This window comes from Morone saxatilis, unplaced genomic scaffold, assembly GCF_004916995.1.
Source record: "Morone saxatilis isolate NCDOM2014 unplaced genomic scaffold, NCSU_SB_2.0 Contig0, whole genome shotgun sequence".
Classification (NCBI taxonomy): domain Eukaryota; kingdom Metazoa; phylum Chordata; class Actinopteri; family Moronidae; genus Morone; species Morone saxatilis.
In genome coordinates, this window is record NW_023339650.1 from 9,687,860 (window position 1) to 9,699,366 (window position 11,507).

The following is an 11,507-nucleotide window of genomic DNA, read 5'->3' on the forward strand; positions in this document are numbered from 1 at the left end:
CGCGTGCAAACCGGTATGAACTGAGTGGGGAAAGGGGGTTGGATTTATACCCTTTCTCAATATGGGTTTAATTAGGCCTTGACGGGCTCCGTGACGCAACAGCAGGGTCTCTCTCTAAGTCAGGACGGGTCAGATGGCCAAAATGTGCGCAAACAAGGACCAGTGTCTGCCACTGCCAAGATAAACATGAACAAAGACTACATTTAAAGCTTTCAGTGCAACATACAGGTAACAAATAGGAGCCATTTAATACAGTTCATGACGAAATATCCCAGGTTAGTGGGTGTCTGACAACTGTAATCCTGACGTGACCTTTTAGACTAATATTGATAAAGGGAGAAAAAACTATGGATGATGGATTATCATAAACTAATCATGGTTATGGTAATACAAATATTATAGCCATATGTGGGCTATAATGAAGTAAGGAAAACAAGCAGCCTATAATTTATGGTGTAAAAGACATCATATTAGTCTGTTATAGTGACTTTCATTGAATTGAGGTGACCTCATATGGGACTGCTTGTGCAAACAATGGGTCATGCACATCCTCACGTCCTGCAGAACAAACAGCTAGACAAAGAACCTCTACAAAATCTACCACATTTGCTATAGCGTACCTTTATTACGTACTTTTTATTTTATTTTAAGTATCCAGCTCCTTCACTTAAGTATCAGTAAAAGTCCTGCATTAATAATCTTGGTTAAGTAAAAGTATGTATTATCAGCAAAATTTACTCAAAGTATCAAAGTAAAAGTACTCATTATGCAGTAAAATGATCCCTGTCACTGTTTTACAATTATTACTTTAGTATGATTTTTCTGGATTAATATTACAGCTGCAGAAACAGCGTGTAGGATTTGGTGGCATCTAGTGGAGTAACTGCCGTCCCTATCCAAGCACAAAACGCACGAAAAATGTGAATGCCTTTATCTAGAGCCAGTGTTTGGATTGTCCTTTCTGGGCTACTGTAGAAACATGGCGGTTCATGGTGGCCTCCGTGGAAGGTGACCCGTGAACACTCATTCCGATGTAATGAAAATATAATGATTCCTATTTACAGGGGATTTAACACTAAACATACCTATGCATATTATATCCCATTTCCAATATATCCTCCTAAATGTTACACACTGGACCTTTAATGTGTATGTGGTATTTTACTGCTGTTTAAGGTTGAGCTGAGTTTAACTACTGTTACTGTTTGGTAGTTTAATCTACAGAAACTAATCATATTCTATAAGATCATTGTCTCATCATATGTTTGTAGCTTGTTTTCAGCTTTATGTTTTCCAACTAATCCAAGAGGTAAATAGCTTAAGAAGTAGGATAATTTTCTCAACCCCAGAAGGAACACTTAATCCTTCAGTTTATCAGAAAAAATGAAATTGAAAATCACCTGGACAGGAAGAGTATGAAAAACGTAACCAGACAGCTGTCAGACAAATGCAGTTCCCTCTGAGAGCTACAGAGTATAAAGTTTCAAAAGTGAATTTTATATTACAAGTACATTGAATGTGTACTTAAGTACAGTACTTGAGTAAATAGAGTTACTTTCCACCAGTGAAATGTTTACACTGCAATAGAGGCGAACATGCCACCAGTCTGAACTCTGGGGCCACCATCTCTCCGGATTTTATGCTCCACTGGTTCATCAAGTTGCCCTTAATTTTGTCATGCTTAACACCTGCTGAGTTACTGTTTTATTTAAAGCGAGTTATCACTCCTGTACAGCTGCATAATTAATTGACTTCCCTTAAAACCAGCATAATACAGGGGATAACCTCTACACGCTGCAGAGAGCAATTCATTCTCGATATGAACAACAGCACAAGGCCTCCGAAAGGCCTATACATTACTTTACGCAAAATGTATTCAGTTCATTTCTTGAAATAAATGGTCAAACGAGGGGTACCTAATGTCCCCCATGCAGCATGTATCAAAAAGAATCAATTTCGCCTCTCTCATTCTTGCCTCGCTTCCCCTCTTGTCTATTTCTTTTCTTTTTGGGAGGTGTTGGGGAAGGGTAAATGATGGCAATTCTCATAGCGAGGCGCAAATAAACTCGCCGCGGCAGAAGTAACTGTTCTCCGGCGAGGCGTGCAGTCAGGCCCGGGCCCCCCGCTGGCAGGCAGTCAGGGTGCTGTGCCAAAGACGAGAAAGCCCAATGGCAGGAAAATATCACGTCCTAGTCTCCGGAAATTGATCTGCTCCTTGCACGGAGAAAGAAAATGAGCGATTTTAATTTCATCCCGTGTCTGATGATAGAATTCTAGAGTATTTGGGTCCAATCCGGATGGTGCCTGTGTGTTTTAGAGAGGCAGGAATAGCTGGAGACGGGAGAGAGGAGACTGTTGTTGCCGACTGACAGTTATATCTATGCATGCGTAAGTGGGCCATAAATGCTTTGTTATTAGATGCCTGCTGAACTCAATGGCTTGATGGTAAATGGTACACTCACCTGGCATAGTCTATCCCATATGCATAAACAAGCAATCTCTCTCTCTCTCTCAGACACACACACACACACACACAGTTCCAGACATATTCTGTGATGGGATGACATCCCATCACAGGGGGTGTACAAAATGTCATACCTACTTACAATGTATGTGCTTTTTTAAACCCCTTCTTCTATACTTGGACCTTCTTTAGGGTCATTTGACCTAAAAAACACGCACGCAGGCACGCACGCACACACACACACACACAAACATAGTATCCCATCTACTCCTATAGTGGCATCTAGCCAGGTTTTCAGACATTTGCCTTCACCCAAATTCACTAGACATGAAGGGAATTAAAAAAATTTAATAGAAAATCTTACAGCAAAGTGTCTATCTGCATGGCTATGTGGTTTTATGGCTATCTGAGAAAACATGGTTTTCCTTATGGTGTTATTTGGGCCCCTACTCGCCTTCAGGCTGATTAGATTCAGGTTAAATTTGGGCCAATCTATGCTGGAAATTATGTGAAATCACCAAACTCAATGGATTCATAATAATGTTAAAGGTGTACTTTGTCCTGCCCCAATAGGTAGGAAATGTCTGTTAAGCACAGTCTGTACATGCCCGTACAGTCCGAAAAAAGGGGTCTTCTCAGGCATAATAATCAACTGTGGGTTTATCATGGGCATGCAGGGCCTTTTACACCAATATAATAGTAATATATCTTATCAAGTCAGTATTGAGGTAATACCATGCATGCAGTACACTTTAAAATATGTATCATTCATAAGGATCCAAATTCAGTGAATAAAAAAGAAATATATATATATATATATATGTAACCACAGTTATAGTTGTTAAAACATGTGTCTGCATACTGGTAGTTATATATAGATCAAGTGTACTTTTGATTAAATTAATCAGGCAGTAGCAAGTAGCAACAACTAATTAGTGTGTGCTTACACACTTTCCTGCTCTTGTTTCTCTACAGTAATGACATTCTTTTAGTCTTCTCTTTATTCTTCTTTGAGCCGGGGGAAGAGCACCTGTCAGATACACTCGTTTAGACACAAAGCAAAGCAAAACACCACTTTATAGACTACAGTATAGATGTGGTGTTGAATCTACGCAAAACATGAAATTGAGTCTTTTGTTCTGCCGCTGATATCAAACAAAATTCAACCATCATTGCAAAACACATCAGCAATTTAAGAAATGGCAGTGATGTGATTTATTCTAATTGGTTACATCTTTGTATTCTGTGGAGTTGCCACAACTATGTAAAAAATTGCTCAATATGTCAAGAAAAGAACACTGAAACTTAACTTTGTGAAGGACATAAGTGCACATGACATCTGAATTGTCACCACCTGGCCTCATCTTGTGTATCACTGGTGGGTAACTGCTGTATTTGGATGTCACATCTAACAAGAAATAGCTTGGATTCTTGTATTTTGTAATTACAGCCCTGTTACACACTATTGCAGCTTAATGTTAAATGACTCCTGACATGAGCCATCCAGTTCCACACAGACACAGACACACACAGACACACACACGCACATTTGACAGCTCCATTTAACGCTGATTAGATTTGCAAGGACATGTAGTATACCCTCTCTGTCTCTCCCTGAGTAGGTTGAGTATCTCCTGAATCCTATCTATCGCGGTAATGTTATGCAAATGGTTTAATATGAAGATAAAAGACTGTTGCAGCGTGTGGCGCTCTCCTGGTTCACAGCCTCGTGTTTCCAGGACGATAGCTCTAACGAGGAGGGCACTATTTGGGAGTCATTAAATGATGGCCTTCCTGACATGCACCCGCTCACCACCACCGCCACCCGCCCCGCGTTGGCCATTAAAGAGGCTCACACCCACACCAAGACACACACTACAGACGCCTTTTAGCGCCAGCTCCCAGTTTCTTACACATCACAGTGTCACAGAATAGAAAATTACACTCTCCTCCCACAGAGAAAATTGCTTTGGAATTGCTTGGTTATAAAGATGTGCTTTAAAGAGAGGGGGGTGCATGCAATAAAAAAGGACACACACAAACACAATTACTTAAGCACTCTAAGGACGATTCTTACAAGTTAATCAGAGGATTTACCAATTATTGATGTCAAAAGGATTTTGTTGTGTATCTGTTTGTGGCCTATGTTTATGTATTGCATGTGTCTTTGCATTCAAGGTATTTAGTATGCATTTTTCTTAGTAGATGTGTATATGTTCTGACTTATGGCAGAGCATATGTACACATGAATAGCGATGTTGCTTTCTACACAGCGACAGATGAGTTATTAAACAAAACAAGACATGGAAATAGCCACAAGAAAAACATCATGTAGTGCACCATAGCAGAGACAGAAGTGAAGAATTGAAGACAACAAGGTGAAAGGTGTATCAGCGTCAAGAGACAAGAAAGGCGTGATGGAGATGAAAGGGAGAAAATACAAAGTGGAAAATAGTAGAGAAGACAGAGAGGAGAGAAAAGATAAAAGATGGAACAGCAAAGATAAGTCAAGGAAGGAGACGAGTGGATGAGTAACACCCACGATGCATGATGTGAAATGACTTACAGTGATTTTGTATGGGAAACTAGCGAATCGCTTCGTAAGGCATTGTGGGGAATTCAGGTAATGCGGGTCCGACGAGTGATGCAGAAAAAAGGGAGAGGTCAAAATCTGCAAAATTTTCAGTTTTATTTTATTTTTTATTGCGTGGATATGCAGTATTTTGCTAAAATAAAATTACAACAAAGAAGCAATGTAGTGTTGGCTCAGAAAGTTTAGTTTCTTTACCTGCTGTGGGGACATGTCTGTGAAGAAGACTTTTATTATACTTAATGGAACGCCTCTTTACTATGCCCCAGGCCTCCTCGACTACAAATACAAAAATGAAGTGGTGTTCCACACAATGTGACATAAACTGTGGGGGAAAATCCTGGTTGCTTATTCACACAACGTTGGTTAATGTTTGCTACTCTCTAGCTACTGCAACGAGCAAGAAGTTTAGAACTGTTGAAGAAGTCTAAAGATAGTGATTTAAAAAACCTTCAATATCTCATGTTTATTTATTCATAGTAACAGCAGCAGTCCGTGCAGTTTGTTTTGTGACTGACGAGCAAGAAGTGTCGAAGGCAATTTGTTCGCTTCCAGTGGGTCTCTGTTAGAAGGTTAAAGAGAGCAAAGTGACACCTATAGCAAAGGAGATGTCAACAGAAATATACTGTCGATACCTACTGCCATACAAATCCAAAATGCATGTAATGTAATTAAATATATGGTCAAAATTGAGTTAAAGGTCAGGTGTGTAGGATTTTAGTGGCATCTAGTGGTGTAGTTCTAATTCCCTCGCTTCACCCACCTATTCCAAGCACGAAGGAGAAACTACGGTAGCCACGAAACATGTGAAAAATGGCCCTATCTAGGCCTTAATCTGAAATATCATCATAGAAATGTCTAATTTCTGTAAAAACAGCTTTTTAAATTTGCAGTAACTACAAAATGAAGCTAAAAACCAAGTAAAACCTCAGTAACTGCACTCTGTGGGCTCTGTCACATTAGCTGCACTCTGCCACAGAAAGACAGCTAAAGCTTGTCAAATGTTAGCTAAAGCTAAAACTAGATTCACTTGTTGTACTTATCTTTCCCCTTGATGTTATCTGTAAGTTAGATAAAAAATCAATCAATTTTGATGAATTGTTATCTAGGTAATTCAGTTAGCCATTCCATACAAGGCGGTAGCTAACTCCAGTCATGATAGAAAATAAAAACGTTAGCTAAACTCCACCTATAGCCAACAAACTTATTAGCAGAGTAGCAGTAACGACCCTCTTATCTTCTGAATATACCATTAGTGGATTACTTAATGTGATTTGATGTGACTAAGCTAAAGCTACTTTGTAATAAAATATTTTGATCTATTGAATTGTAGATAAATTTATTATATTGATATCAGAATAGTGGATGGACAGACTGACACCTAGCAAAACAAAGTACTAGTACATTTAATTCCAATGGACTAAATAATCAAAGAAAAGTACATTTTCTTAAACAGTGACAAGAAAAGTAAAAACACATTGTAGATACATATTCCTACCTTCAATACCCGTAAGATTATCAGTTTATTGTCCATTCTTTTGTTATTGGTGGCAATAATTTTTTGGACCATCTAGCGGTGTTGTTGCCGATTGCAACTCACTCGCTTCACCCTTCCTTCCCAAGCGTGAAGGAGAAACTACAGTGGCCTTGAAGCGTGAAAAATGCAAACTGTCCTATCTAGAGCCAGTGTTTAGTTTGTCTGTTCTGGGCTACTGTACAAACATGGCAGTTTAAGATGGCATTGTTTAAAAGTCAATAACGCAAATGTATTTATTGAACATAAATGAGAGGAGGAGCAGTATTAGTTGGAAGTGGCTATGTTAAGCTATACATAAAATGTAATAATATGGCAGGCTATTGAGTCACACCATGCAAAAACCAGCTCAAAAGAAGGACTTGCGAATATGTATGTGTTTCTATATCTTTGTATTCATCTCTGCAACCTGTTATCCTCTACAGATGAGCTATGTAGTGGCTTTCTGTATTTAACAGAGAAGGCCCTGTGAGCAGAAAATGAGACATACTGAGCCACAAATGTCCAGCTATAGGATATTCTGTCACACTGTCTCTGGACCTGACCCAGCAATGCACCAGACACTTCATCACAAATAGAGTTAGCTCCCTGGACAGAACCAAAATGACAGTGGCTGGATGTTTGAAGCATAATGGCACTGAGGTGCTGGTGGTGTTTTCCTTGTAGGGGAACCAAAGGGCAGGAGTGTGTATCAGTCCAAACACTTAGTGTGGTACCAGTTATACTATTCACCCCTCCCTCTGGAGTGTGTGGACAGGTAGTGAGGATGCCTCCTCTAAATCTGCAGTTTAGCTAGGTAGTTTTGAGGGGTGGTCTGAGATGTGAAGAGGAAAACTTGAGGTGAATGGTCTCTGGACAAGGAATGAGTGTGTTCAACATCAGAGAACGAGGAGGGTGTGTTTATATCTGTATAGTTTTCTTTTCCAAGTGTGTGTTTGACTGGTGCAAGTGTGTGACTGATGTTATATCAATCTGGGAATGATTGTGTGTGAGTTTCGGTGTGTATGTGCACACGCGCACGTCTCTGTCTCTGTGTACGCATGTGTATCTGTGAGTCTGTCCCCAGCACCATCATTAGGTCGTAGGCAGTCCCAGTGTTGGGGGTGTAGCTCGGCTGCTCCTGCGGCCTCTCAGGCCAATTTAGGGGGAGAAAAGCACTTCGATCCTGGCCTGCAAGTCTGAGGGTCCCCAGCGGGAGGCAGCGCAGCCCTGCAATCTATATTGGATTTATTCCTTTCCCATCTACAGGCCCCACACACCCCACAGAGAGGAAGTCTCAACTGCACTCTCTGTCCCCTAAGACAATATGTTATGGTACACACATGAGCACACATAATCGTGTAAACACACACAGGCACACACACATGCAGACACACACTCAGTGGCACACACACCTAGTCTATCTTCAAGACACACTCCCCCACAGCAAGGAAGTTATAGCGGCACACTTTCTGTCCCTGTGGGAGCTGCACCGGGGTCAAGATATACTCATATTTGTGAGAGACAGACAGACAGACTGAAAACAGACAGAGAGAGTCTTACAAGCTATTGACACACTGAGTTATTTGAGGCTGACCATTGTTTCTCTCATGGAAAATAGTGTTCAGATTTATAAAGGCCAGGGTGTAAAATGCACTTTTATCACATTAAAGCAAGAAAAAAAGAATTTACATAAAACTCAGACAAGGTCAGGGAGAAACGAGGTTCTTAATTTAGTCTAATCAACTGTCATTTGCATCGCGCCATTTGCGCAAGGTATTGCCACTAACTGAATAAATGGACTTCTTCAGACTCAAGGGGGGGCACTCCGGTTTTGATAAGCTGGCAACATAACTGATTTGCATATATTACTTTGATTATCTCATTACTAGGATGATTCTTGCGGATTTTTTGACACTCGCGCAATCGAATTAAAATTAAGGCACGCAATCAATAAAAGGGCAACGCGGCTGTGAAAACACACGGCACCCCAGGTTTGTATGGTCAACTAGCGATGATGATGAGGATTATGATGATGATGTGGCAGATGATGATGATGACGATGACCTCTTCAGCTCACGAGCTCCTGGACTCCGTAGTAGGTTTACGAGAGTCTCGGGCTCTTGATTCCTGTGATCAAAGCAGTCATCAGTGGAGACAATGGGGGCCGTGAAATTGCCGCTCTCGTGTGGGTGACCTATCCACCTGCCATGAATCCAAGAGTGGACCGCAGGCGGCTCATGTCCCCGCAATCGATAATAGAGCTCACATCTTTCCTCCGACTCAACCCATCTGTGGAATGATGAAATCATGCGTAAAGACGCGCACGCCTCAGGATAATTTTGCAATGCAGCAGCCACAATAACCTGGCACACTGTCGGGAACAGGTACGGGGCGTGAGAGGCATCAGTTCAGCTGAGCGCCAAGGTATGATCAGGTATCACCTGTCACCAAAACCTCCAAACCTGGTCTGATGAGGAATCCTAAATATCATTTATATTTTGGTTGGATTCTAGCTTCTATGCGCCTTTAAAAAAACCTACATTTCTCTTTGATTTCGCATGATTGTCTTTGTGTCCTAATGGCAAAGTCTGCAATACTACATTATGACAAGTGGCTCATTTGTTGCCACACACAATTTGTTTGAGGGAAGAAGATTTGGAGACTCCTTCTCTCCTCTCCTAATAGACTCTCATTCGTCTGCACACTAACCAAAGCAAAGGCACACGTCCACGTTTTAAATTCATGATGTAAATAATTATAGGCCTGGAAATTGATTTCCTTACGACCTTCTCCAGCAAACGAGGCATCCGAAATCCCCCCCAAAGAAAGCTACTTCTGTTGAAGCATTAAGTCATTAATTATTTTCCTTACATAAGGACAAATTATCGAGTCAGTTGAACGAAATTAGAACCCTTTGTTTCTGATCAGACCGCATTACCGCTGGAAATTACGGATGATGGCTGCGTGCGCGCTCGCCTTTGTTGTTTCGATCATCGCCTGTCGCTCTAAACTCGCGCTAACAAAGTCATTAAATTGACTCCCTCTCGCTCTCATTATGCGGGCTGTTAATAACCGCTAATTAACTTTGCTTACGCGCGCCTTAAAAGCCTCCCACCCCTCCCAGACGCCACGGCCTCTCCCTCCTCTCCTCTCTCTTCTCTCCCCTCTCTCTCCCTCCTCCCTCCTTTCCTCTCTTTCCTGCTCGGTCCTCTCAAGCAGAGCCAGCCTGTCTATTACTGGGGGTCAGAGCGCGGAGAAGCGGCATGCGATGGATGGAGGATGGAGGATGAGTCGTCGTCACCAAGGCCACGAGCCAGTTGGTGCATGATAGGGACCAGTATTTGCACGTGTTGCATATAGGGACAAACTTGTGGGATAATGGACAACTGATATCTCTGCGTGGTTAGATGTAGGATACCTGTCCTCTACAGGTGGATGGCGTTATAAATTGCTTTATTCCCGAGGATCACGCACACAGACATAGCCCGTGAAGCAGGAGGGAGAAAAGCGCAAATACACAGGTTATGACGCATTTTGGATTATGCACTATGGATGCAGAACGATAGCTATTTCAGAGCATCTGTCCTTACATTAAAATAAATGGTCTTACCTGTTAGGGCAGTTTGCTATTCCCTCCAGGAGATGGCGCCAGTTGAATGACCTGCAAGGCAAACCTGCTGGACCTAAACGATGGACTTCATTAGTATCACTTCCATGGCCTTCAGTGGAGAGGACGACACATGGGCTGAAAGTGAGACAGCCTGCATCAGGAGAAAGAGCCGTTCAAATGTGTGCAATCAAAGCACGGTTTTAATACACAAACCCTCCTTCTGACTTGAATATAATTCACATAAATGGCCAGGGTACATGACACCAGAAGTCTAACACGCAGTGACACAGCAGCAGTGTCTGAGCTTTAGACGAACAGAAAGCGCACAGCCCGGTGTTCCCCACTGGATATCATCAAGTTAGGATGTTATGCAAATACAGGGGAGGCGGTGGTGAGGTGGTGCTGAAACTGAAGGCGGCCTCTCTCCGCCATCTCTTCACCTGCACGTCAAATAGACGGAAAATTGAAAATGTGAAAATTGCGCTCTGACTATTCCGTCCCCCTCTAATGTATGCGCGTAATTAGTGCATTTAAACAAAGCGCGGATGTCCTGCTGGCTGAAATGGCGGCTGACATCTCTTTTTCCACAGGGTTTAATAACAGTGTGCGGATAAATGAATCAAATTGTGGCCCCCAAATTACAGAGCGACTCTAAATACCCGTCTGTATTACGCACGTCTGTTTGTGACCGCGCAGGAAAAGGCATAACATTTTATATTGTTATTACACTCATTACATTGATTTGCGTGCAAATAAACAAGCTCGGAAGTTTATGACACCACAAAAAGTTGCGGATGAATTGAATCTGACGCCATCCGCCTGGTGACAGTGTGCATCTGCTTATAATACCATTAGAGTACATGTTTTATGAATGCAGAAGGCAGGAAAATGATATATTGACTTTGTATTGTCTGAAACTCAATTTGGCACAGAGGAAACGTGCAACACAAGGACGTTAATACGGTCAGAAAAGCATTATTTTTCTACTTAAGTGTTTTTTTTTCTGCAGATGCCTTTCATGGGATTTGTGTGGCTGTTAAATATATATTTAAAAAACACTTGAAAACTGAGATAGTTGGGTTTACCTCCACTAAATCTACTAAGCGGCCTGCAGCTTAACTAAACAGATCAATGGGGCTCTTATTCCAGTTTCAATTACACAAAGGTCATACGAGTTCGTTTAAAAACAGATAAAAAGGAATAAAAAGACTTGTGCAATGTTCTGGACTTAGCTATATTTTATTGTTATTTTTCGATGCTCCAGCCCGGGCAGATACATAACGGAGGGGAGGAAGGGTGAGACAGAGAGGGAGAGAGAAGGAGAGAG